The 27,620-nt window shown below is 37.3% G+C and overlaps 1 protein-coding gene across 34 annotated transcripts in view; it reads left to right on the top strand.

The window, feature by feature from the left end:
* SLC39A10 (solute carrier family 39 member 10) overlaps positions 1-27,620 on the top strand; it is a 170,299-nt gene that overhangs the window by 63,880 nt on the left and 78,799 nt on the right. For 10 of the 34 annotated variants that reach the window (XM_058300439.1, XM_058300446.1, XM_058300438.1 and 7 more), the window contains 2 exons: positions 15,907-16,078; positions 16,838-16,918. The exons of 18 other annotated variants lie outside the window; for them this stretch is intronic. The gene's annotated coding sequence lies outside the window, so the exon portion shown is untranslated. Of the gene's footprint in view, positions 1-8,401; positions 8,485-14,177; positions 14,425-15,906; positions 16,079-16,359; positions 16,385-16,837; positions 16,919-27,620 lie in introns of those variants that run through there. 6 more of the 34 variants (XM_058300462.1, XM_058300449.1, XM_058300444.1 and 3 more) reach the window with 4 other exon arrangements.

Genomic DNA, 27,620 nt, shown 5'->3' with positions numbered 1-27,620 from the left:
CACAGCTGAGCTAGAAGAGAAAGCATCTTTAGATGATGTTGACTTATGTCTGATTGCCCACAGTTGCAACTTGGTGAGTCAGTATCTCTGATGTGGACATTTCACAGCTTCCAGACTGTAAAGTTTTAACCAAATAAATTCCCATTGTAAAAGTCAACCTACTTCTGGTACATTGCATTGGAAGTCTTTATCAAACTAAAACTAGTAGTTAAGGTATAAAATGACCAAGTATGGAAACAGAGTTTGGCTTGGAAACATAAGTGTTAGTGGGCAGATTTTGTAGCTGTACATGAGCAGGCAGAATTTGGGGATTCTTTGAGGACAAAAGAGGTAAAGAGGTATGGGGAGGGGAGCAAATGTGGCTCAAGCTGCTTTCCACATGGGCGGTCCCAGGTTCCATTTGGTTCCTGGTGTCTCCTGAAAAGTGAAAAAAATAAACAATAAGCAAAACAAATGAAAAAGCCAACCCTGGAGAGCCGATGTGGCTCAGTGGTTCATTGCCTGCTTCCCACATACAAGGTCCTGGGTTCAACCCTCAGTCCCTGATACCTGGAAAAAAAAAAAAAAAGAGGGGAAGGGGGAGGGGTTTTATTAGTACCTATGATACTAATAAATCCACTTATCAATTTACTGTGTTTAGGACAATATGCTAGATTCTTTATATACACTATCCTATTTAATCTTCATAAACACTGTAAAGTAAGGAATATTTTACAGATGAAGAGACTGAGGCTTGGATAGTCAAATAATTTCCTTAGTAAACAGTGGTACTGGGATTTAATTCAAATTTGTCTGGCTTAATCTACCCTTTTCCTTATATCACATTGCTTCTTGCTCTCCTGTCTATTATTGAACTTTTTAAGAAAAGAAATGGTTTAGAGTTTACCCTTAGAATAATTTCAAGTATTCCAACATTTACAGTTGTGTTTTGGGTTAAGTGGACCTACTAAAGTAAACGTTTCCATTTAAGGCCAAGGTTTAATAGCAGTAAGATGACAGTACTAGAACTGTAACTGGTCAGCCACAGACATAAGTAACAATGAATTTTAAGGGCAGCCAGCTGAAGGAGAACTCAAATGTTTGAAAGAGAAATAGTGATGAATGTGATAAAGTGACTTGAGAATAAAACCAAAGAGTTTGGACTTGATTTATGCATGGGCTTGAGGAATGTGCAGAAAAAACTATAGAGGAGATCACACAGACCGTGTGACCAAGCAGTATGCCCTGGGCTAAGTCAGCTCAGCCAGAAGACATGGTTGTAAAGGGTAGGAGGAGAATAAGGGTGGAGATTTGTACATAAATGAATGATGTCACATTAAAGTAGAACTTGCGATCCATTTAATAAAACAGTCCATTTTACTCAGGAAGTGGTCTTTTCTACACTTTACACAGGGCATGTGTTTTTTGTATAAATTGTAATCTTTAAATATTAATGCCTCTGTTTAAGGTTTTTTTTTCTCTTTTTTTAAATTAAATTGTCTTTTTTTAAAAAGATACATAGATTACAAAAAATGTTACATTAAAAAATATAAGAGATTCCTCACTCCCCACCCCACCCCCCACTCCTCCTACATCGAAGACCTCTTTCATCATTGTGGCACAATCATTGCATTTGGTGAATACATTTTATAGCACTGCTGCACTGCACGGATTATAGTTTACATTGTAATTTATACTCTTCCCCCAGTAGATTCAGTAGGTTATGGCAGGATGTATAATGTCCAGCTAAGATTTATTATTAAATTCTTTGGTGACCTTATAATTTTTATAAGGATAGAGTGTCCTTGCCTTTTGCCACTCCAGCCTTACCCAGTGTTACATAATTTATTGCAAATCGAATGTTTATTAATGCTATCTTATTGTATTACAAGAAAGTATGTCTTTTTGGACTTGGCATGCATTTCTTAAACAAGAAAGGCATACTTAGCCAAATACTATGAAGCAAATAACCGGTATGCTACACAGAGTCTTAAGTAGGGTAGTTTTTATTTTGGCAGTAGAACTAAAGTTTGAGGCAGCCCATTAATTGTATGCTTTACCTCTCAAATAGAAGCTTGGTCCAGAAAATAAAACATGTTCGTCTTTATAAAACTGCTTATTGTGAAATTTTTAGATGGGAGCAAAATAAACATGCTGTATTATATACTTTTATTTATATTATTCTTTTTCTCAGCAACTTGCTTTTTCATCTTTTGAAAATGAAAGAGCCTGAAAGCATTGGGAATATACTTGTAACATTGCAAAACTCTTCCATCAAAGTAAAGATGTTTGATCAAGTGTTAATAAAACAAGAAACAAACAAAAAACCTATTTAGATATACAGATTGGGAAAAATTAGACCAAGGATTCAAATTTTAAAATAAAGACTTTGGCATTTCCTGAAAATCTATACTCAGGAAAGAAATAAAGGAGAGCGATTACCCGCCAGTCAGAATTCAGTGACCCCTTCACCTGTATATATGTGTAGATGAAAGCCTCCAATTTCAATGTAAAGATGTAAAGATGTAAGTGCAATGACTGCCTATCCTTGTGGTCAGTGTGGGAAGGGGTACGGGAAGGGTGAAAGTTGTTCTCACAAGTTAGCAAACTTCCAAAAATTAATTTGAAAAGGTATTAAAATAATTTGAGAGCAGTCACAGTATTCGCTCAGAAAAATATTTAAGATTTAAAACATTGACACTGAATTTACTCTAACCAGCCAGGTATATCAGAAGTACCTCTTTACCATTATCCGTTCTCATCCCCAATTCATTTTTCCTTTACCTTTTGTGGTAGGAGACTGGTGAGGAAGATGCATGTCTAAGACAAGATCTTTCCCTATCTGGATTGCTTAATGGGTCCCAGCAAAAGCAGGGGCACAAAAAAACTGAAGAAAGTTCAGCAATGATAGACTTACTGATTTTAAAACCATGTGTGTATTGGGAGAAAAACTCCCAATTAAAGTATTCATTTAAGTTTTGCATTTTGCTTTATAGCTTAGTAGTGAGTCTATTTGAACAATAGATGGGGAATCACAATCTTTAAGAGGTTCAGCCTCTAAACATTCTAAAGTAGGCTTTGTCCTTGTCTTCCTAATCTTGAGAAGATTAAAAAAACTTTTGCAATTTTCTTCTATACTCTTTATTTTCCCCCTGGAGAGAGCAGCCATAAGCTCAGAAACCCTAAAATTCAACAGAATCTCCTCAGGATTAGAAAGTGTCAGATCCAGATGATGGGACCCCGATAGCAATGAATCCAGTTCTTTTATTATTATTATTATATTTTTTTAAATTTATTTTTGGAGGGAATTTAATAGCTTTTTATTTTATTTTACACTTTTTAAATTAAAGTTAATAGATCACAAAGAATGTTACATTAAAAAACATTTTAAAAAAAAGTAAGAGGTTCCCATATACACCACTCCCCACCCCCTACCTCATCATTTTTGTAAATTGTATTTTTTTGAAGATATATACATCATGAAAAAAAAGTTAAGTTAAAAAATATAAGAGGTTCCTATATACCCCACCCCCCACCCCACTCCTCCCACACCAACAACGTCCTCCATCATAGCGGCACACTCATTGTACTCGGTGAACACATTTTGGAGCACTGTTCTACCACATGGATATTGGTTTACATTGTACTTTACACTCTCCTCCAGTCCACCCAGTGGGCCATGGCAGGACATACAATGTCCAGCATCTGTCCCTGCAGTACCACCCAGGACAACTCTAAGTCCTGAAAAGGCCCCACATCATATCTCTTCTTCCCTCTCCCTATCCTCAGCAGCTACCATGGCCACTTTTTCCACATCAATGCTACAGTTTCTTCCATTACTAGTCACAATAGTTCCAGAGTAGAATATCAGTCAGTCCACTCTATTCCTCCATCCTGTGGACCCTGGGATGGTTATGTCCACTCTACCCCTATGTCAAGAGGGGGCTTAGATTCCACATGGATGATGGATGCAATTCTCCTGCTTGCAGTTGTAGGGACTCTTGGCTCCCTGGTGTGATGGTTGACCCTCTTCACCTCCCTGTTAGCTGGTCAGGGTAAGTCCAATAAACTAGTGGGTAGGAGTTGCAAGTCTGTTGAGGCTCAGGGCCTAGCTGTCACATGGTTAGTCCGGAGATTCAGGTCTCCTGAGTATACACCAGCCCCAGGGCCAACCACAGGTCCAGTAGAGCTACTTTCCAATTTTCCTGTTCTTTGTTCCTGGATTTTTTCCTAAAGTTTTGAGAGGAGATTTTAATTTGACATATAAAAGATAAAATAATACATGTACTTTATTTCATGTTCACACAATATAGATCTATATAGTTTAAAAAAAAAAAAGTCAAACCAAATAAACAAGCCTTCTATAATTCCGTGGAAATGAAAATAGAAGAGCTTTTTTTAAAAAACAAACAAACAAACCAAGTCTCTAGATTTTAGGGAGAATTTTGGGATTCTAGTCAATGAGCATAGGCTGTAGTTAAAAAAGTTCAGTTGGAGATTAAATGTGTAAGGTGTAGGCAAGAATGCGGAGGATATAGAGAAAGTATCATCAATGGGCACTGATTTTCCTGAGCAAATTTTCCCAAAGGAGAACACATTACTATACAGAATCATTCATCTGTATTCCCAGCTTAGAAACTGGCTGGTAAGTTTTATTGGCAGGAAAATTGATAAATAGTTGTTGCCTGGAGATACAGTCTCCCTCCTTGACATAAATGTCCTCCCATTCCCCTTGGCTGTTTTTCATCTCCAAGCATTAATCTGTTTTTCTTAGGGAAAATACATATTTTGATAATGCACGAGTAAATTCTCAACAACTCAAAGATTTGCCTTAAAATTATATTTTAAGATATTGCTTTTCTATATTAAAGTAAAAGTAGACAACTATCACCTCAGAAGTGATCTAAGTTGAGAGTTTTTAACTAACAATATACTTCAGTTCCAGTTTGCTATATGACTCTGGATACTTTATTCCCGAGCCGTTTATCTGAACATTTTGATACAGTAGGTCTAGAAATCTGCATTAAAACAAAAACTAAGCAAAAACCTCCCTAGATGACTCATGCCCCCCTCAATGACTTAAACTAAAGAGCAGCAGCTTCTATAGTAATCTGTTCTCCCATTTTAAAATGGAGTAAATTATGAAGACAGTGATTTAAATTAGTGTTCAATTTATGCCATTCTGTGTACCAGAGGGCGGGTAATGTGACTTTAGTAGCACCCATTTCCCACCATTAGCAGCACACCCTAAGGTCATTTTTATGATCCAAATTAACATAACCCTGAAGGTAATATAATTACCTAGTAGTTGAAAAATGAGGAAGACAGACTTTTAAGGACCTGCCAGTTCTAACATGCTATGATTTTTAGAATAATTTATGAACACACTACCACACATTTCCTGTACAACAGGAAAAGAGATTGGGAAGGAATTAGAAACAAGAGGGGTAAATCTGAGGGAAGATCACATAGTATATCAAATGGCTGGATTTTGCCCTGGGAATCTCTAAAGACTGTGGGGCAACATAAATCCACTAGTTGGAGAGGAAAAGGAATGCCAAAGATAGGAGCACATGGTCGTTAATATCAAACTTTGCATACTTCCAGTAGGGTCTGCTGTGTGTATAAGTCCTTTGTAGAAGAAATCTCTCTGTAAAGAGACATTTAAGTATATTTTAGAATTGGACTTCTGGTATGAAGAACATTTACAAAGATGGGCTCTTTGAGTAAGACAATGGCAGCAAAATCAATGTTTCCACCTTGTTTACTAGAGTTACAGTTAAAATATATAAGTGTTTTGATGTTATAATTAAAACATGTATTGAATCAATAAACATTTATGGTCTATCCATCATAACATTAGTGAAGGAGATATAGGTGAATAAGATATACTCCCTCTCCTTGGGGAACTAATAAGAGGACAATTGTACATGTGAATTTTTTCAGTGTGTGCCCGCTTCAGAGGGCGTGAGGACTAAATGAGGATAACCATACAGAATACTTGGCAAAGAACCTGGTATATTGATTAATTGGTAATTGTTAAAATTATGGCACTGTCGTGCCTGCTATAGCAAGGGAAGTGCTGGTCATTCTAATAGTGATAGGAATATTACTTGGGAATTGACTTTGTCCAAATATGTTGAAGAAGTTTAATACAGTTCTGATTCAACTTTCACTTGTAAGTTCTAAATACTAACACGTCTGGTATCTAACACCAAAAAAATGATGTTGCAAACAGACTGGAGGAAAGTGACCACATCTCACCTTGACTCTCCCCTGCATCTCTCTTTTGTTGCATCATCATCTTTTGCATCACTCCCCACGTGGGCCTGGCATGCCTTTATCAGAAGGCCCTGGGGATCAAATCCAGTTCCTCCCATATGGTAGACAGAAGCCCAGTCGCTTGAGTAATATCTGCTTTCCTACCCAGTTCTTTCTTTTTTTGGCTTTTATCAGGGGTATTTATTTGGGGTAGAAGCTTACTGTTACCAGGCCATAAAGCATAAGTTAGTTCCCTCACCAAAGTCTGTTGCCACATGTTGGAGCAAGATGGCTGCCAATGTTCAGTCTTCCTCTTCCTCTTCCTCCTTCTCTTAAGACTCCATGGTCCCAGCTTCTTCCATTATCAGTTGTCAACCATTGCCTCTCTAGGCTTTGTCTTTCTCCCCGGGGCTCAGTTCTCTCAGGGCTCAGGCTTGCTTGTCTCCGGAAGGTCAGCTGTAGACTATCAGTCAAATGGCTCCTCTCTCTTCCCAGGGCCTCTGCCATATCTGTGGCGCTGTCTCTATTCCTCTGTGTTCTTCTCCTGTGTGTTACTTCCCAAGCTCCAGCTCAAAACTCCCTTCTTTGAGGTGCAGTTTCTCTGAGAACCCATGCTCCAAAATGTATTCACCAAATGCAATGAATGTGCCACCATGATGAAAGAGGTTGTTGATGTGGGAGGAGTGGGGGGATGGGATGTGGGGTGTGGAGTATACGGGAACCTCTTGTATTTTTTAATGTAACATTTTTTGTGATCAATGTATCTTTAAAAAAAACAATAAAGAAAAGAAAAAGAAAAAAAAAAGACAGCTCAAAGATCATGTTAATTTACAGGTATAGCAGTTTGATATTGTTTATGAATTCCAAAAATAGATATTGGATAATGTTTGCAATCTGGCCTATCCCTCTAGACAAATTAGATTATATTGGATTCTGAGGTTTCACTTTACTTGATTAAATAATGATTACAGCTTTGATTTGGCCTACCCAGTTATTCTTGAGCCATTTTATCCAGTCCTATGGTTTCAAAGACCATTTAAACTCTGACAAGTACCAAATTGATAATCTGACTCTGATGCCTCTTTGAAACTTGACCTGTATATTCCATTATCTCCTTAACATTTATACTGAGATGTCTCTCAAGTATGTCACACTTAAAATATTTCAAACCATTAAGTCTGTATCCTCCTACTTCTAACCACAAATCTATCCCTCTTTTATTCTTCTCCCTTCTGGAAAAAATTATTTCACCCTGTAGCAGTTTGGTATTGTTTTTTAATTCCAAAAATAGATATTGGATTGTGTTTGTAACCTGACCTACTCCTCTGGGCATATTAGATTGTATTAGATTCAGAGATTTCACTTTTACTTTATTAAATCAAGATTAGGGTTTTTATTTGACCATGTCATTAGGGCGACTAGGTTTGAGTCCCTGTCCCCCCATCTCCCTACCCCCACCCCCACCCCCCACCTTTGTGGGCTATATATATGGATGCTCAAAGACAGGGAAGTTTATACACAGGGGAAGAACACAGAGACATAGAGAGACAGCTCATTAGACACAGCAGAGATCCCATGAAAGAGATGAGCCTAATAGTCTACAGCTGACCTTGTGAAGAGACCAGAGCAGCTGAGCCTGGAGAGAAACCCATGGTGGAGAAAGAAACAAGCCTTATGTGAACCTACAGCTGAGATCAGGAGAAGCCAGGCCCACAGAGCCTTAAGAGGAAAGAGGAAGACTGAACCCTTGCACATATTGGCAGCTATCTTGCATCAACACATGGCAATAGATTTTGGGTGATAAAGTACCTCTTATGGTACCTTGAGTTGGACTCTTTAGGGCCTTGTGACTGTAAGCTTCTCCCCCCAAAAAAATACCCTTTATAAAAGCAAACAGAATTCTGGTGCTTTGCATCAGCACCTCCTTTGGCTGACCAATACACACCCATATAGTTGTTCATATCTGAAACCCAAGAGTTATCCTTGATCCCCTATCCATCCCACTCCCCCTCTTAACTAGTTTATAGCTAAGTCTTGTCAATTCTACCTCTAAACTGTATCTCAAATCTTTCTACTCTTCCTTACACAACTTGTACCTCAGCATCTTTTACTTAGATTACTGCAATAGCCCCAGTGAATACAAATTTATTATCTATGCCAGGCTATGGAGCCACACACTAAGCATGTCCATCTAAGATTACTGGAGGACACTCTTTCACTAAATATATTCCAGTGGATGCCATGGTAAGTGTTTTGAATTTCTATTACAATTCAGTAAAATTCTTGTTGGTGGCTAATAAGGCTGCCAATAACTCAATATTAACTTCTGTCTGTGGTACCTGAAAGGGACAATTCAGAGAAGAAATATTTTCACATCATTGCTGGAAGAATTGAACTAGTTATTTCACTCAAAATCTGTGTGTTTAAAATGCCAAATTGAATCTCCAATTTAAAAATTTAACCTCAAATTAAAACACCAAATACATTGTAGCCCCAAACTATATAGCTGCTTAAGAAAATGTACAGACATTTTTATAATACCCCTAAAATACCATATTTCTTTAAATTTTAAATAATTTATTTCTTTTTAAAAATTCCTTGCCCAAAATATTAAAACAAGAAGTAAAAACTTACCAAAAAAATCCTAGACAAATTATTCATTGTAACTGGAATTAAATTCATTCAATCTTAGTTTATTTAAAAGTTGCTGATGCCTAATTTGTTTTCTGTTAATACTTCAGTGGAAATATATATATTAACACTTGCTGAATTTTCATTTGAAGTTAAGTCCAAAAATATCCTTTGAAAACAATTTCAATTTGTGGTTAAGAATATTTATCAACAGAGAGGTATAGCTCAGCTATTGAATATCTGCTTTGCATGTACAAAATCCCAGGTTCAATCCCTGGAACCTCCTTTAAAATATATATTTATTTATTTATTTATTTATCAGTATATCTAAGCCCATTCATCAGGGATGTGGGGAAAATATTGATATCACCATAAGATCAATTTTATTCCATCCTAAGGCAGAAAACAATGCAAAATTTTATGGATATATTATCAATGTTAATAAACTATGAACTAGGAAACAGTTTTTGTTTTTATTTATGATAAAGGATGCAAAATTTAAGTAAATATACAATATGAGTATCTTAATAAAGGGCAAAATTACTGAAGCTGCTGCAGCTGTATTACAGCTGCGATGCTTAGTTTGAGTAACAGTCTTCAGGTTGAGGCTCGTCTGTTCAAGAATTTTACAGATCTGCATTATCCGTATTTGTTATGATATTAGAGAAGAAAAATGTCGTTGTGTTTTCTATTTGAGAAAAGCTGTTCCTAAAGTAGTTCAGTGGTCTTAGTTCTTAATTAAATATTTCTGTTGAAGTTGAATTTGAGTAGTAATGTCAAACACAAAGAAAGGCCCTCAGCTCTCATTTCACTTTTCTACTTTTATAGTACTTGATTTCCTAATACAAGTTAAGATTCATAGTCTCATCCATTTCTGTTCAAGTCTTAGTTACATTTCTACCTGCCAATTTGTTTTTTTCATCCAGTGATACCTTAAAGGTACTGTACTTCTCTATTTTGAAACCTCTAAAATATTAGATGTAGATTATGGTAATATCTACTCTTTCCAGATCTAGTCCAAATTATATCATTAATATCAATTTTAAAATTATTATACGTTAAAGGAGTTAAAAGCTGACTTTACAGAGATTGTTATTTTCTGAAAACTTTTCTTTGTACAGTGGCTAGATTCTTAAAGAACAAGAACTTGGATCTTTCAAGGCACAAAGAACTGTGAAACATCCCCGCTTTTCTGTTAACACACAGAGAAGTGCATAGGAGAGCTAAAAAACATGTTTTTCTATCTACAAGACCAATTTGTTTTTCTGATTCAAGCATTTCCCCTTCTGAGTCTCACAGTATAATATTCAAAGATTACAAATAAATCAGGGGGTACTAATGTGGCTTGTTGAGTTTTGTCATCTCACATACTAGGTCCTGGGTTCAATCTCCAGCCCTGGTACCTCAAAAAATCAGGAATCAGAAATCTCCAAATCAACAGGTAGATATCAAAAGATAGGACTATTTTATTTTGACAGGAACTCTACTGTAAACTGACAATATACAAATATGTATGTATATGTATATATGTGTACACATTTTATTTCTCTTACTTATGACCACACCTCTAACTTCAATGATAAGACTTATGTTGTGTTAACACAGAATAATGAATACTTTTCTATTGTCTTATATAATCTGTGGTTTTGATTTCTTGATACTTGGATATATTCCAGGTGTTTTGACTCTGAACACCTGTTTACTTTCTAATTATAATTATAATCCAAATAATGTTTTTGTCCCAGAATTTTTGGTGCTGTATATTCATCCCCTTAAGGGTTCCCATTATGTTTTTATTAAAATTTAATTGCATTTCTTTCATTAGATTTGCCTTCATATAAGCCACCTGTTCTAGTTATTCAACTTGGTCTGCCTCCTTCCAGCTACTATGCTCTCTTAAATGGCTTGTAATCATTTTGTTTTGCTTGCTCATTTTAGGGACTACGGAATGTATCAAATTTGTGTTCAGGCCCTTGGGGTCTCAAATAGTGATGGATTGAAGGAAGTGTAAGAATACATACAAGTAATGATGTTTTCTACTTTAAGGAACAGAAAATCTATCTGAAAGTCACTTAAGCATTAAGGAGAATTATTGTTTCACCTAACAAGAATTCTAGAGATAGGGCAGTTCCAGAGTTGGATAATTCAAGAATTCAACAATGACATCAGTCACCGTGGTGTTTTCCATTTTTATGCTTTCTATAATTCAGTGTGTTATTTGTTCTCTTGGACAAGTTATTTCTAGGCTTCTCATGTAGATGACAAAGGGAGATTTATGCTTCCATACCTCTTATTAAAAAGAAGAAACTTTTCTCAGAGGCCCTGTCATAGTTTCCAGGACAAATATCACAAAATGATTTGACCTAAAAACAGGAATTTATTGACTCAGTGGTTTCAGGGGCTGGAAGGCTTGCTTTCTCCTTCCATAGGTATCTTTTGGCTGGTCCAAGATCCTTGGGAATTCCTTGGATTTTCAGTCACATGGTAGTATTCTCTCCGTTCTCTTCTGGGTTCTTTGATTTTCAGCTACTAGCTCCTCCCCATGCTTTTTTCTAAGAGGCTTCCAGTAATAGGATTAAGACCATCCTTATTCAGTAACTCATATCTTAACTAAAATTAACTTATTCAAGAAGTCCTATTTACAATAGGGTTACAGCCACAGGAATGGGATTAAGATTAAAAACATGTTTTATTTTGTTTTTTTTTTTCTGTGGTACATCCAGTCAACCTTCTACAGGCCTCTTTGGCTTACTGGCCAAAATTATGTCATAGATCTATTGCAAAACTAATAATTGGTAAGTAAAAGGGAATATCATCTGCTAGGTCAGCAGTAATCCATGGAAGTCCTGAGAACCTTTCAGGGAATTCCCTAATAATTCTAAGATGTCGTTTGCCTTTCTCACTGTGTTGTTAATATCTGCACTGACTATACATAGCAATGGTGGGTAACACAGCTGGCACTTTCACACAAATCAAGGCAGTGGCCCCAAAATGTTCCAGTAGTCATTGTTTCTAGCAGGGAGTAAGCCTTCAAAGTTTGCTGTTATATTTTTGCAGGCCAATTCTAATTAAGAATATCATTGATGAAGCAGTAGAAATTACTAATTTTATTAAATCTTGACCCATTGGTACATGTCTTTTCAGTATTCTATGTGATGAAATGGTAAGAACCCATGGAACAGTTCTCCTGCATACAAAGTGCTTTAGTTATCTCCATAGCACTAATGCAATTGAAAGTTGTGAACTAAAAGGGCAGGTTTCTTTTCCCATGGAATTTTTTAAGATTGACCAACAAAATATGGTGATTCACAGTTGGAGTTTTGCAGATATTTTCTTGAAAATGAACTAAGTGAGCCTGTCATTTCAAGGAAAACTACTGACAGAATGTTAAATGATAAAATTCAAGCTTTCCGGTAAAAATTAGAATGTTAAGTAACTTGTATCCACCAATGTGATCTTGATAGTTTCCCAATACTTAAAGATCTTTCTGATGAAATAAGTGATGATAACAAGTGATTTTTTTGATACAATATAAAGAAATGTTTCAGTATTTTAAAGGTTGGCATAACTTTGTGAACCAATATATTTGAAAAGACCAACATGTTACAAAATCATGCATGGATAAAAGATGCATTTAAAGAGCAAAACATGGGAAATGGACTTTGGCCCAGTGGTCAGGGCGTCCGTCTACCATATGGGAGGTCCGCGGTTCAAACCCCGGGCCTCCTTGACCCGTGTGGAGCTGGCCATGCGCAGTGCTGATGCGCGCAAGGAGAGCCGTGCCACACAAGGGTGTCCCCCGTGTGGGGGAGCCCCACGCGCAAGGAGTGCGCCCCGTAAGGAGAGCCGCCCAGCGTGAAAAGAAAGTGCAGCCTGCCCAGGAATGGCGCCACCCACACTTCCCGTGCCGCTGACAACAACAGAAGCAGACAAAGAAACAAGACGCAACAAATAGACACCAAGAACAGACAACCAGGGGAGGGGGGGAAATTAAATAAATAAATAAATCTTTAAAAAAAAAATAAAATAAAAATAAAGAGCAAAACAGATCAAAAGATTTAAGTATAATAGATTACAAAAGTTCATTGATATGTTTTCAGATTTCACATAGTAAATACAAGAAAGTATAGCTTTTTGAGTTTTGATGAATATCCAAAATTATCTGAAAAGACTATTTAAGTATTTCTCCTTTTCTAACGATGTATTTGTACGAGGTTGGATTTTCTTAATATACGTCAACCAAAACAACAGATTGAATGCAGAAATAGATATGGGAATACATGTCTTCTGTTGTCTTCTCAAATGTCTTAATAATATTTAAGAATGTAAAGGGTTCCTGAGAACCACTTGGTTTAGACTAAGAAAAGATTTACCTTTTCGTGTTTGGCTTCAGTCTCAACTGAATACATGATTTTTCTGTTGCCTCAATAAAATCAGGATTTTATTAGCAAGGAAAAGCTGTGGGGTGGGGTGGGGTAGGAGAGTGGGTAATTGCTTGATTAGATAACAATGATTTTGCCAAAGTTAAAGTGAAATTGAGTTTTTCTACCATCCATGTGGGTATCAGTCAATTGTGACCTTTTTGGGAGGAGATGCCCCAGAGCTACAAAGTTCTAGGAACAAACTTTCTCTCTCTCTCTCTCTCTCTCTCTCTCCACACACCGGGGAAAAAGCTATGGCGGTCTTAGTCTCTTAGTCATAAGCTGAGGGCGTGTTGTTTCTTTCCCAGGAAACACAAACCAATGCCATCCTGAAAGTGTATCTCATACCAGGGCTGGAGGTCTCTGCTATAGGGCATGCCTCCACATTCTAAGGTCAGCTAAGGCTGTTTTGAATGAAGGATTGGTAGGTATTCCAGAACACTAATGCAGTGACAGACAAGGGAGCAACCAGAAATAGTCAAAATTGTATGAGACAAAATTTGTTTGAGACCAGAGAGGATAATGGTGGTAAAAAGAGAATAGTCATGGGTCTATGCAAGGGTCTTAACAGATGACTGGAGAAATTATAATGCTTGTACTTTATTATTACAGGGGACACAAAAGGAGTCACAGGATTTGGGGATAAAAGAAGGGATGTATTAAGGTCAAGAACCCTGAAGGTCTGTAGATAAGTGATATCCAATAGGCAGCTAGAAATATGGTCTGGCCTTTACAGATAGATGTGGACATAGAGGTAGAGATTTTGGTGCCCTCAACCTAAAAGTCATAGTCATAGGTGAAGCTGTAGGAATTGATATTTATCCATCCATCCATCCATCCATCCATCCATCCATCCATTCATCTATCTGTATTTTTTTCCCCTAGGAGATAATATAAAGTGTTAAGACAGTCAAAGAGAAACCTAGGAAATATCACTTAAGCTTTTGGAAGAAGTATCCAGTATTGGATACTTGAAAAGAGTATTGGGAACCAGGACAAAGAGAAGATATTAACTGAAGAAGTTTAAAGTGAGAGTTTCCACAAGGGGAAGATTATTCTACAGTGCTGTAGTGAGGTCAAATGGGATGAAGATTGAGAAAAAGCAATCAGATTTGGCAAGTGTGAAGTCAAGGTAGTCTTTAAATTTTTTTTTTTAGAACCATTTTAGATTTACAGAAAAAAATTACACAGAGTGCCCATGTACACCATTCCCAGTTACCCCCATTATTAACATCTTTCATTAATATTGGTTACAATTAATAAAGCACTATTAATATAGTACTATTAACTAAAGTCCATGCTTTATTCAGATTTCTTTAGTTTTTACCTAATGCCCTTTTTCTGTGGCAGGGTTCCATCCAGGATACCACTGTACATTCCATAATCATTGTCTCCTTAGGTTCCTCTTGTCTGTGACAGTTTCTCAGATTTTCCTGATTTTTGATGACTTTGACAGTTTGATGAATACTGGCCAGTATTTTGTAAAATGTCCCTCAATTGGGATTTGTCTGATATTTTTCTCATAATTAGTTTGGTGCTATGGGTTTGGGAGGTAAACCACAGGAGTAAAGTGTCATTTTCATCACATCATTTCATAGGTTCTATAGCAGTTTGATGTTATTTATGAATTCCAAAAAGAAATATAGATTATGTTTGTACACTGGTCAGTTCTTCTGGCATGATAACCCTTTGACTGTAATAAATTCAGCTGGGACTTCTGATTAAATTATGTTAAGATTAGGGTTCTGATCCAACCACATCATTAGAGTGTGACTCAGCTTCATGTCCCATCCCCCTGGGGTGGATAAAACAGACTCTCACAGGGAAGTAAACTCAAGGAGAAGGAGAACACAGAAGCAGATGTGCAGGAAGAGAGAGTGCTCTTTAGACACAGCCCAGGGAAGAGAAATAAGCCTGATAGCCTACAGTTGACCTTATGGCCAGAACAGAGCAGCTGAGCCTGGAAAGAAATGAGCCCTGGGAAGTTTGATGAGCCTTAAGCCAGTCTACAGCTGAGATTAGAAGCTGGGACCATGGAGCCTTAGGAGGGAGAGGAAGGCTGAACACACAGAAACACAGCCAGCTTGCTCTAACACGTGGCAGCAGACATTGGTAAGGGAAGGAACTTTCTCCTTTATGGCCTTGTGACCATAAGTTTCTACCCCAAATAAATACCCTTTATATAATGTAACATTTTGTGTGATATATGTATCTTTAAAAAAAAAAAGATAATTAAAAAAATACCTTTTATAAAAGACAACAGATTTCTGGTACTTTACGTCAGCACCCTTGGCTGACTAATGCAGGTACATACTAACAGCATGATTTATCACTGTTGATGCTGACCTTGATCACCCAACAGAAGTAGTGTTTGTTACCTTACTGTATTCTTTGGAAGGAATTTACTTTGTACAGCCCACACTGAGGGAGTTGGGTTGCTTTATTCCCCCTCCTTGAGAGTAATTTCTCTGCATGGGAGATTTGTTTCTTCTCTCTGATTTTTAAAAATTCTTTCATTTATTTATATCTATATGGATGCCTGGATATTTATTTTTTACTTTGAGTTATAATCTAAAACTACTTTATTAATTTTATTGCTCAAATTTTGTTCCAGCTTTGGCCGTTAGGAGCTTGTTCAGTTGGTTCCTGTGTCCCTTTAACCTATTCCCATTCAATGCTGACCTTTGAGCAAGTCATTTGAGCAGAGTGGTGAAGACAGGCATAACTGTGGAGAAGTAAAGAAGTGGTGAAGCAGTTGAAGCAAAAACGAACCAACAACAAAAACAGTTAAGCAATACCTCAAATCAAAATGAGGCTTAATGTTTGTATAAGTTCTCCAGACATTTTAATCTCAAAGAGAGAAAAGTCTTGGCTGTGCCATGAAAAGCCCCCAAAGCATTAAAAACAAACAAACACAAAACCCTGGATACCCAGAATAACCAAATTGGATGAACAGCAAGGATGCTACATAAAATTTATATCTGATGAGACTGAGAAAAGAAAGTAGTTACCATCTGTTCTTACTGCTTTTATATTTGGTGTACACTAATTTTTTTTTTTTGAACAGGGAGTAATATGGTGTTAATCATAATGTAAGTATGCCAGAATTTTTTATGTACTCAAAACTTCTCAGTAAGTGCCAACTGTTGCAAGGTTATAAGGAAAATGATTTGATTTTAGGTCTCATTAAAATTCCTGCAAAGACATGATCTTCAAAAAAGTTATAAAACTGTTTTCCAATGACTAGGTCATTTTTCTCACAGTAAACTTCTAGCAGTAAAGCTATTTAAAAATATTTACATGAAAGCTGTTACATTTTGTTCTCTGATCATTTCCTCAAATTAACAGATAAAGTTTTAAAATTTTACAGGGGGCAAAAGGAGAGAAAGCGTTGGGGGGTGGTGTTTGATAGGATGTGAGCAGGCTAAGGATGAAAAGAAAATATGAATTCATAACTCCTCCCACATATACCAGTATCAGCCCTGTTCCATGTTGTGGGTCCAGAGAAGTCATTTCACTCAGCCTTTCTCCTACTATTTCCTTAGTTCCTACTTTGTACCAAGCAATGTGCCAGATCCTGGGGATGGAACATTGAGCAAGGCACAGGCCCTCCTATTAAGGAATTGGTGAGTATAGGAAACATCCAGTGAAGGGATTGGGAAGACAAACTGTGCTGTGCAGTACAGGATATGTGCTATGGTAGAGGTATCTGTGAGAGCCTATAGGAGGTACGTTTAAACTAGAATTACTCTGGGAAGGAAAGCGGTAGGGAAGCTCCTCATTGTGATATCTCAACTGAATCCTGAAGGACAAGTGTCTGAGGTATTCACATGAAGCAGGGGAAAGGGTGCCAAGACGAGGAGGCAGTTTAAGCAGAGAAAAGCACGACATTTGAGGAGTAAAAAGTCTTTCAGTATGGCTGGATTATTCAGAGCAGTGTTGTTGTCCAATGAAAGTATCATGAGAACCACTTATGTAATTTAAAAAAATTTAGTCGTCACATTAAGGAAGTAAAAATGATCAAGTGGAATTAACTTTATTAATATTTTTAGCCCAGTATATGAAAATGTGTCATTTTAACATGTAATCAATATAAAATTATTATTGAGAAATTGTATTATTATTTTTTGTTATTAAACCTTAGAAATCCAATTTGTATTGCACTTAACCACCCACCTCAATTTAGACCAGCCACATTTCAAGTGCTCAAGAGCCACACATGGCTACTGGCTACCATATTGGACTGTGCAGTTTTTGAGGGAAGCAATGAAAGATAAATCTGCAGGAATAATAAGAAAGCAGATTAGGGAGGATTTTCTATCTCTCAAGGGCTTTGGGAGACTTTGAAAAATTTATGCATAAGTGTAGCCCAATCAGATTAGTGATAACTCTTAACTTTCATTGTGGCGAATGAATTGGGCCAGGAGGGCAATTAATCCTAGACAATAGATGATAATAGTTTTATAGGGAGCCCTCTGGGTGTAATGAGAAGTAAAGCTAAGAGTGATAAGGAGAGAGAGGCAGCAGGCATTGATTTTGTGCTGAGAAAGGAGATAAGAATGATCACCTTACTTAAGCTTTTTGCCCCCTCAGAGAATAGAGTAGAATCTTTCTGAGAAAAGAGGACGGTCTTTGGCAGGATTGGTGGACAACGTGTTCAGTTTTGGACATTTTGAATTAGAATTTCCTGAGAAATATCCATGTGGAAATACTCAGACCTGAAAACAGATAGATGCCATCAGCATACAGATAGTAAATGAAGTCATGGAGGTAACACTCTCAGGGGTGACTGTGTAGAACAGTACTTCTCAAACCTGCATTTGTCATGGGAATTACCTGGAAGCTGATTTAAAATGCAAATTTATGGCCCTCACCTCCAAGATGATGGTTTAGTGGGTCTTGGAGTGGGGAAAGGCATGCAAAATTGCACTTTTAATGAGATCCTCTAGAGACTCTTTGGTAAACAGTGGTGTAGGATAATAAAATAAAAAGACTAAAGCACTTGAAAAAGACTGAAAAGGAGCCACTGGAGAGGTTAATGAAATACCGTAAGTGTGTGCTGTGGTGGTGGGACAGCCAGGCAAGGCATCCTGCTTGGTAGGGCCGTCAGCATGGGGAAAAGGTGCCATCCTTTGGCTAATTCTCTAGGTGTCTCTCCTGGACATGTCTTCTTACCCATTACCAGACCCTTCACGTCTCCTGAGGGTTTGAAAAAGTAGGAAATATTTAACTACCTTCAAAGAATTAGGGAAATCAAGTAGAATACCAATTAAAGTGACAACTGGAATTAGGAACTAAGGTCATTGGTTGCTATTTGAATGGTCTAGTAGGGATGGAACCCCATTATCTGGTTAGTCTAGAATTGGCTGGCTAGCAGGCACCAAACTTGTTATTTAACATTGCTGAATACCAGCTTCGATATTGCACATAGCCAGTAAATATTTAAAAGATAAGTTTTTCTTTCCTTGTGAATATGGAGGGCTACAAAGTAAAATTTCAAATAAAATGAGATGTAAATAGGAATATTAGAGCTTCACTTTTAAATGTAGCTGAATACTAGAATGTGGTTCAATTAGGTTTAATGTAAATTGGTTATTTTTTAAATTTCCTCCTAAGTGAGTGGATCTGTTTTGGAATGGAACCAATGAATTTTAAAATCACATTTAAATCACTTTCAAGGAACTCAATTTGTTCCACCCTTGACCAATCTTAACTACTGTATGGATGAGTGTATTGCAATACATTTGGAAAAAGATGTAGACCAAAAGGGGGAAATATTAAATACAAGTGAGTTTTTATGCAAAGTGGGTCTGGAGGCCATTCCAGAAGTTATGCTTATGCATGTGTTAGGAGGATTTCACTGACTGCCCCAGTAAACAAAGCCTCAAGCAGAGGCGCTCCTGAGGACTTTAGAGACATCTACACACTATAGGCAGGGCAGACAACCCCAGGAAATCAGCACCCCTGTCAATGGACTTGGCCTTAGAATCTATGATAACCGATCTCCCCATTGTAGCAGAGTTAGACTCATTTATAATTTTCCTACGTGTATTTCTTCTGCCCTTTTTATTTGAAACTATAATTTGCACTATACCCATTAAATATGTGTCCCAGAGACTTAAACCTTCCAGCTGGTCATATGCCAGTGGAGCCCTGAATCTCAGCAGAGTTGTAGCCAATTCCTACTCTTCAGTTCATTGGACGTGATCACCCAGGACAACTAACAAAATGTTGATGATGAACAATGCCCATCCCAAAATGCAGAATATCTGCAACTGCAAGCAAGACAGTTCCATCCATCTGCCCCAAGGGATCTAAGCCCACTCTCAGTCAGAAGCAGAGTGGGCCTCACCACCCCAAATCTTCAAGACTGAGGAATGAACACACATAAGGGAATGCAACTATGGACTAAGGTAGACTTATTATTATTCAAGCAGTGGAAGATCTTGTAACATTGATATAAAGGCAGTGATCACCAGAGATTCTGAGGGGAGGGAGAAGGACGAATAAGTGTAATGTGGGGCATTTTCACGACATTGGAATTGTTCTGCATGATGTTACATGCTGGATGTAGGCCATTGTACATTTTGTCAAAACTTATGAAATTGTGTTGGTAGAGGGTAAACCATAATGTAAATTATAGTCAATGGGTAGTAGCAATGCTTCAATATGTGTTTCAGTTGTAACAAATGTACCCACACTAATGAAAGACGTTAATGGGGAAAAGTGGGGGAGGGGGAGGAAGGGGGTTATATGGGAATCCCCTATATTTTTGGTGGAACATCTATATATTCTAAAGCTTTTAAAATAAATTTTGAAAAACGTTGAAAAAAAGATGAATGCAGAGCAGAGGTACAACTATCCTACTGACTGATGTCTTTGCCTCTACATTTTGGTTATCTCAGAGCTGCTCATGCTACAAAACTACTATTTTGTATTTGAAATTCTATTTAAAATATAGGAGGAAAATGACAAACTACTTCTGAAATCTTTTTCTCATAACTATATGTTAAAAAATCCTACATTTATAAAATAATTTATGTGCTATAACTTATATCCAATTCCTGAACATTTTTGACACACTGGATAGTATATTTGTTTAATTTGAGTTCATTACAATAACACAAAAGTAGAGAAAAGTAGTATAATGAAATCCATATCAGCATCATCTACCTTCAACAATTCATGTAACAATAATCTTGTATCATCTATACAGCCCAGTGGCTTATTTTGAAGCAAATCTCGGTCATTTAATTTCATCCATAGATCCTTCAGTATGTATCTCTAAAAAAATAAGGACTTTTTAAAAAAGTACAATATTATTACCACATACTACACATTTAAAAATTACAACTCCTTAATATCATTAACTATCCAGACAGATTTAAAATTTTCCTGGCTATCTCATACTTTATTTGAAGAACCCAATGTAAAAAAAAAAAAAAAAAAAAAGGCTCAAAAAACAGGATTCCATATTGAAATGCTTTATTTTTATTAGTTTTTAATTTATTTTTATTAGAAAATTTGTTGGAATACACAAAAATCATACAGAGAGCACAGAGTTCTCATATACCCTCTTCAAACACAAAGTTTTCCTTATTATTATCACTTTATACTAGTGTGGTACCTTTGTTACAACTGATGAAACAATATTATAATCGTACTATAATTAATAACTTTAGTCCATAATTTACATTAGAGTTTACTGTGTGTGTTGTACAATATATGGTTTTTAAAAAAATTTTCTAATAATATATATACAACCTAAATTTCCCTTTTTTAATACCCTCCTTCTATCTTGCTTGCTGCTGCTCTCTGTGTCCATTTGCTATGCGTTCTTCTGTGTGTCTATATTTTTATCTTTATTTCCCCCCCTTGTGGCTTGCTTGTTGTCTGCTCTCTGTGTCCACTCACTGTGTGCTCTTGTGCTTTTACTTGTCTCCCTTTTCAGGCCTACAGCTCTCTGCGGTGTGCAGGTGAGCGTGCCTTCACAAGGAGGTCCCGGGACATGAACCCAGGGCCTCCCATATGGTAGACAGGAGCCCAACTGATTGAGCCGCAGCTGCTTCCTCTAAATTCCCCCCTTTTAATCACATTCAGATATATAATTCAGTGGTGTTAATTACATTCATAATGTTCTGCTACCGTTACCACCATCCACTACCAAAACTTTACCGTCACCCCCAAACAGAAATCTGAATCATTTAAGCCTTAACTCCTTTCCCTCCCCCTACCCTGGCCCCTGGTAACCTACTCTAATTTCTGGCTCTATTAATTTGCATATTCTAATTATTTAATATCTGTGAGGTCATAGAATATTTGTACTTTTGTGCATGGTTTATTTCATTCAATACAATGTCTTCAGAATTCATACTCAGTGTCTCATGTATCAGAATGTCATTTCTTTTTATGGTTGAAAAATATTCCATTGTGTGTATATACCACATTTTGTTTATCTATTCTTTAGTTGATGGATGTTTGGATTGCCTTTATCTTTTGGCAGTTGTGAATGATGCTATCATGAACATTTGTGGGCAAATATCTGTTCAAGTCCCTGCTTTCATTTCTTTCGGGTAAACTTAGAAGTGGGATTGCCAGGTCATATGGTAGTTCTATACTTAACTTTCTGAGAAACCTGAAATTCTTTATTTTAAATGTTTATTTAGCTACAACTTACAATCTGTGCAAAACAAAATTGTAACATGATTCATACTAATAGATTATCCTACTAACTTACCATATCATGTGAAATGTGATTGATAAAACGGTAAAGATTTTCCTGATATTCTTTTATAATTGACTTTATTATTAAGGTTTTTTGTGGGGTTTTTTTGTCTTTGGGAGGAGTTTTTTCCCATAATTCAGTTAGGGCTGACTTCATGGAGGTGTGGCCTGTGCAGTCACTCCTGACCCCACCCTGAGCAGGGTCTACACTTGCTTTAATACTCTGCTGTTGCTGTCTTGAAATTCTTAATAATTTTGAATAAGAGGCTCCTCATTTTTACTTTGCATAGGCCCGGCAAACTATGTGGCTGGTTTTGCTGCCAGGGAAAAGTTTAGGTAGAAAGCCCATGACTCCCTGTTATGCCTGAAGTGAGTTCTCAATAGGTACTAAATTCTACCTCGACTCTCTTATCTCTGTTTCTGTCATATTTCATGCTACAGGGTAAGAGAACTTTGGCCATGCAGTTTCTTTTTTTTGAATAGCACCCATATAAAAAGTGGGACTAGGTTTGAGAATTTTTTTGTGTGTTAAGATTGAGTACTTCTCTTTTGACTATCAATAATGTAAGACTTGACTGAACAATAGTGCCTGCACATAGTAAATACTGTAACTTCTGGCTATTTTCTTTTTAAGATTTATTTTATTTATTTATTTCTGGCCCCCCCCCCTCTTGTTGTTTTGCACTCACTGTCTGCTCTCTGTGCCTATTTGCTGGTACTCTCTGTGTCTGCTCGTCTTCTATTTAGGAGGCCCTGGGAACTGAATCCAGGACCTTCCATGTGAGAGATAGGCATTCAATTGTTTGAGCTACTTCAGCTCTCTGCTTTGTTTTCTCTCTTATTGTGTTTCTTCTTTGTGTTTCCTTGTTGCGTCATCTTATTGCATCATCTCGCTGCACCTGCCCATCATGCCAGCTTGCTGTCTTGCTCGTCTTCTCCAGATGGCACCAGGAACCAAATCTGGGTCCTCCCATGTGGTAGGTGGGAGCTCGATTGCTCGAGCCACATCCGATTCCCATAACTTCTTGCTATTATCATTATTAATTATTTATTATTTTCATTTAGTATTGTCTTATCTGTTACCTTGGTTTTATGTATAGCTTCTAAACAAGAAGACTTGAAATCCTTAAATAGACATTCTCTTACAGATAATAATTAAGAATACAGTTGAAAGAGGTTCCTTTTTTTTTTTTTTTTTAAGGTACTGGGAGTGGGTATTGAACCTGAGACCTCATATGTGGGAAACTGGCATTTAACCACTGAGCCACATTGGATCCCCTGAGTTGTTTTTTGTTTGTTTGTTTGCGTGTTTGCTTTATTTGTTTTAAGGAAGCACTGGGAACCAAACTTAGGACTTCCCATGTGGGAAGCAGATGCTCAACCCCTTGAGCCACATCTGTTCCTTACTTTTTAAATGGTCATCATGATTTCCCTATTTGGTCCTTATTTCAGGAGCACAAATAACCACCTGGTCTGACACAAGCACCCTAGCCCTTTGAAACATGTTCTTTCTCCCTTTCTGTCTCTCTCTCTGTCTCTTTCTTTCTCTTCACACACACAGATACACCAAGATTTCTGAACATCTAGGTTTTATGACTTTGTCTTTCAACCTTTGTTAAAAGTCCTAATAGACATAATAATATATTGGATCTAGTGCTTAATTTCTGGGAACTCATTCTCTAGAATCTACCATTGATCTGGTGGTCTTTGAATGGTCTGGTTAATTTACCAGGGCTTCCACAGAACTGAGCCAAGTTGGAAAACTTGTAATTCTGTTGAAATCTAATTTCCATTTCTTAATCCCTTTATATCTATACAGCCATAAAAGGAAAATTAGAAAATAAAAAGACAATATTGGTGATTCTTTTTTTTTTTAAGATTAATTATTATTTATTTCTCTCCTCCCCTCCCCATTGTCTGCTCTCTGTGTCCATTTGCTGTGTGTTCTTCTGTGTCCGCTTGTATTCTTGTCAGCAGCACCAGGAAACTGTGTCTCTTTTTATTGCGTCATCTTGCTACGTCCGCGTGTGCAGCACCACTCCTGGGCAGGCTGTGCTTTCTTTGCTCAGAGCGGCTCTCCTTGAGGGGTGCACTCCTTGCGCGTGGGGCTCCCCTATGCAGGGGACACTCCTGCGTGGCATGGCACTCCTTGCACACATCAGCACTGCGCATGGGCCAGCTCACCACACGGGTCAGTAGGCCCTGGGTTTGAACCCCTGGACTTCCCATGTAGTAGGTGGATGCCTCTCAGTTGGGCCAAATCTGCTTCCCCAGGTGATTCTTAATGCTTCTATTTGATGATAGCAAAGGTAAAGATTTCCTGTTTGGTTCCTATTTTTTTAAAAATGTTTATGAAAGTAGACAACTCGTATCTGCTAAAGAACTTGGTTATTTTGCAATTAGTATAGAGTGGAAGAGTTGGAATACATGACATTTACATTTATAATATTGCTAATGAGTCAGATATAGTAACAAAAATGTAAGGATCTGGGACAAATACAGGAAGAAGCTCATGCTACATCCATACTCAGGAGTCTTTCCTGTAAATTCTAGGGAGTTCAACTAAAGAGTAATAATCACACATGCAATTTACTATGAAGATATTTATGATGTTTGCTGCTGGCTGTCCCAGCATTTAGAGCAGGGGTTCTTAACAAGGACTTGAATTGAAATTCCAAAAAAAACATTATTCTTGTGGGAAGTGTTGGTGTAGGTGTAATGTATTTATTAAATATACCACAGGATAGTGTGGACTTAGTTTTCACCTGACTGGCAAAGGGGTCCATGGAACAAAAAAGGTTAGAGGGTAAAAGGCTTTCCTGAGAGCACTTGTTCCCTGTCTCCCAGGATACAGCCCATAAGTAAGGTGGAGCTGAAAATACTTGGCTTTGGTACTTCCTGATATAAAAAGCCTCAGTTTACCTATGTCTCCAAAGAGCCAGGGAAGTATGAATAGAGGGGATGGTATAAACCTTGGAACTGTATAAAGCTGGGAGTGCCATTCTGTAATGGCATTCATCATATATAGCATTAGAGAAGTTGTGAGCTTACAAAACAGTCATGCATAATGTACAGAATTTTCATGTAACTACAGTGTACATTTGGTCTATTTTTTCCAAACCCCCTGTTATTTAACAAATCAGTTTTATTGATACATATTAATAAAGCATACAGTTCCTCCAAAGTATATAATCAGTGGTATTTGGTATAATCACATAGTTGTCCATTCATCACTTCAATCATTATTAGAACATTTTCATTATTTCAATAATAATTATAATAAAAAACATACAAGGAAATAAGAAAATTCTTCACCTCTCAATCTCTCTACATTTCCCCTGCTGTACATAGCTGCTATTTCTGGCTATTCTTGCACAGTTATTTATTTATTTATTTAGCAGTTTTTTGAGATATATTTATATGCCATATGATCTATCTAAAGTATGTAAGCAGTGGTTTTCAGTATAATCACACTGTTGTGCATTCACCATCAAAACAATTTTAGAATTATTTCATTACTCCAAAAAGAAAATTCCATATCCCTTAGCATGCCTTCCCTAGCCCTACATAACCACTAATCAAATTTCATCTTTATAAATTGATTTATATTTACATTTTATATAAATGGAATCATACAATATGTTACACAATATATTTTGTTCACAGTTATGCAATCATACAGAATTTGTCCTTTTGTGTCTGGCTTGCTTCACTCAACATAATGTCCTCCAGGTTCATCAATGTTGTCTTGTTTACAACTTCATTTCTTCTTACAGCTGCATAATATTCAATCGTGTGAATATACCACAGTTTGTTTATCCATTCATCTGTTGATGGACAACTGGGTTGTTTCCAACTTTTGGCCTACATAAATAATGCCACTGTGAACACAGATGTGCAGATGTCTGTTCGTGTCACTGCTCTCAGTTCTTCTGAGTATATACCCAGTAGTGGTACTGCAGGGTCACATGGCAAGTCTGTATTTTACTTCTCTAGGAACTGTCAAACAGTTTCCCACAGTGGTTGTACTATTCCGCATTCCCACCAACAGTGAGTAAGTGTTCTATCTCTCCACATCCTCTCCAACACTTGCAGTTTTCTTGTCTTTTTAATATTGGCCATTCTGATAGGTGTGAAATGATATTTATAGTTTTAATTTGCGTTTTTCTAGTCATTACTGATGTTAAGCATTTCTTTTTTTTTTTTTTAAGATTTATTTATTTATTTAATTCCCTCCCTCCCCCAGTTGTCGGTTCTCTGTGTCTATTTGCTGCGTCTTGTTTCTTTGTCCGCTTCTGTTGTCGTCAGTGGTACGGGAAGTGTGGGCGGCGCCATTCCTGGGCAGGCTGCACTTTCTTTTGCGCTGGGCGGCTCTCCTTACGGGGCGCACTCCTTGCGCGTGGGGCCCCCTATGCAGGGGACACCCCTGCGTGGCGCAGCACTCCTTGCGCACATCAGCTCTGTGCATGGGCCAGCTCCACACGGGTCAAGGGGGCCCGGGGTTTGAACCGCGGACCTCCCATGTGGTAGACGGACGCCTTAACCACTGGGCCAAGTCCGTTTTCCAAGCATTTCTTCATGTGTTTTTTTGCCATTGGTACTTCTTTGAACAAATGTCTTTTAAGGTCTTTTACCCAATTTTTAATTGGGTTGTCTTTTTTTATTGTTGTGTTGTAACATCTTTTTAGATATCATGGATATTAAACCTTTATCAGTCATGTTATTACCAAATATTTTCTCCCATTGAGTCAGCTGCATTTTCACCCTTTTGACAGAGTCCTTTGAGGTGCAATATTGTTTAATTATGAGGAGGTCCCATTTATCTATTTTTTCTTTTGTTGCTTATGCTTTCAGTGTAAGGTCCAAGGAACTGTCACCTACCACAAGGTCTTTAAGGTGATTCCCTACATTTTCTTCTAGTAGTTTTATGGTCCTGGCTTTTATATTTAGGCCTTTTCCCATTTTGAGTTGATTCTTGTATAGGGAGTAAGATAGGGGTCCTCTTTCATTCTTTTGGTTATGGATATCCAGTTTTGTGAGCACCATTTGTTGAAGAGATTATTTTGTCCTATTAACATTGGTAGGTTTGTCAAAAACCAGTTGACTGTACAGGTGAGGGTTTATTTTTGGACTCTCAATTCTATTCCAGTGATTGATATGTCTGTTTTTATTCCAGTACTATGCTGTTTTGACCGCTATGGCTTTGTAATATGTTTCAAGGTCAGGCAGTGAAATTCCTCCCATGTCGCTCTTCTTTTTTAGAATGCTTTTTGTTATCCAGGTGCACTTTCCCTTCCACACGAATTTGGTAATTGCCTTTTCTATTTCTGTAAACTAGACTGTTGGGAATTTTATACATATATATATTTCTTCCCCCTGAGATGGCACCCTTGTCTGTTTGCTCATTGTTTTTATTTATTATTTTTACTCATTGTCTGTTTTTTCTTTATAAGGCACTGGGAACCAAACCCAGGGCCTGCCATGTGGGAGGCAGGTGCTTAACTTCTTGAGTCATATCCAGTCCCTGCTCATTTGTTTTTGTGTGTGTGTGTGTTTATTTTTCTTTTCTTCCCCTCCCCCTCCCCCACCCTGCTGCTTTTGCTG

Source organism: Dasypus novemcinctus, chromosome 7 (assembly GCF_030445035.2).
Source record: "Dasypus novemcinctus isolate mDasNov1 chromosome 7, mDasNov1.1.hap2, whole genome shotgun sequence".
NCBI classification, from domain to species: domain Eukaryota; kingdom Metazoa; phylum Chordata; class Mammalia; order Cingulata; family Dasypodidae; genus Dasypus; species Dasypus novemcinctus.
Note: the sequence above shows the minus strand (reverse complement) of the source record. Positions and strands in the feature narration are given on the sequence as shown.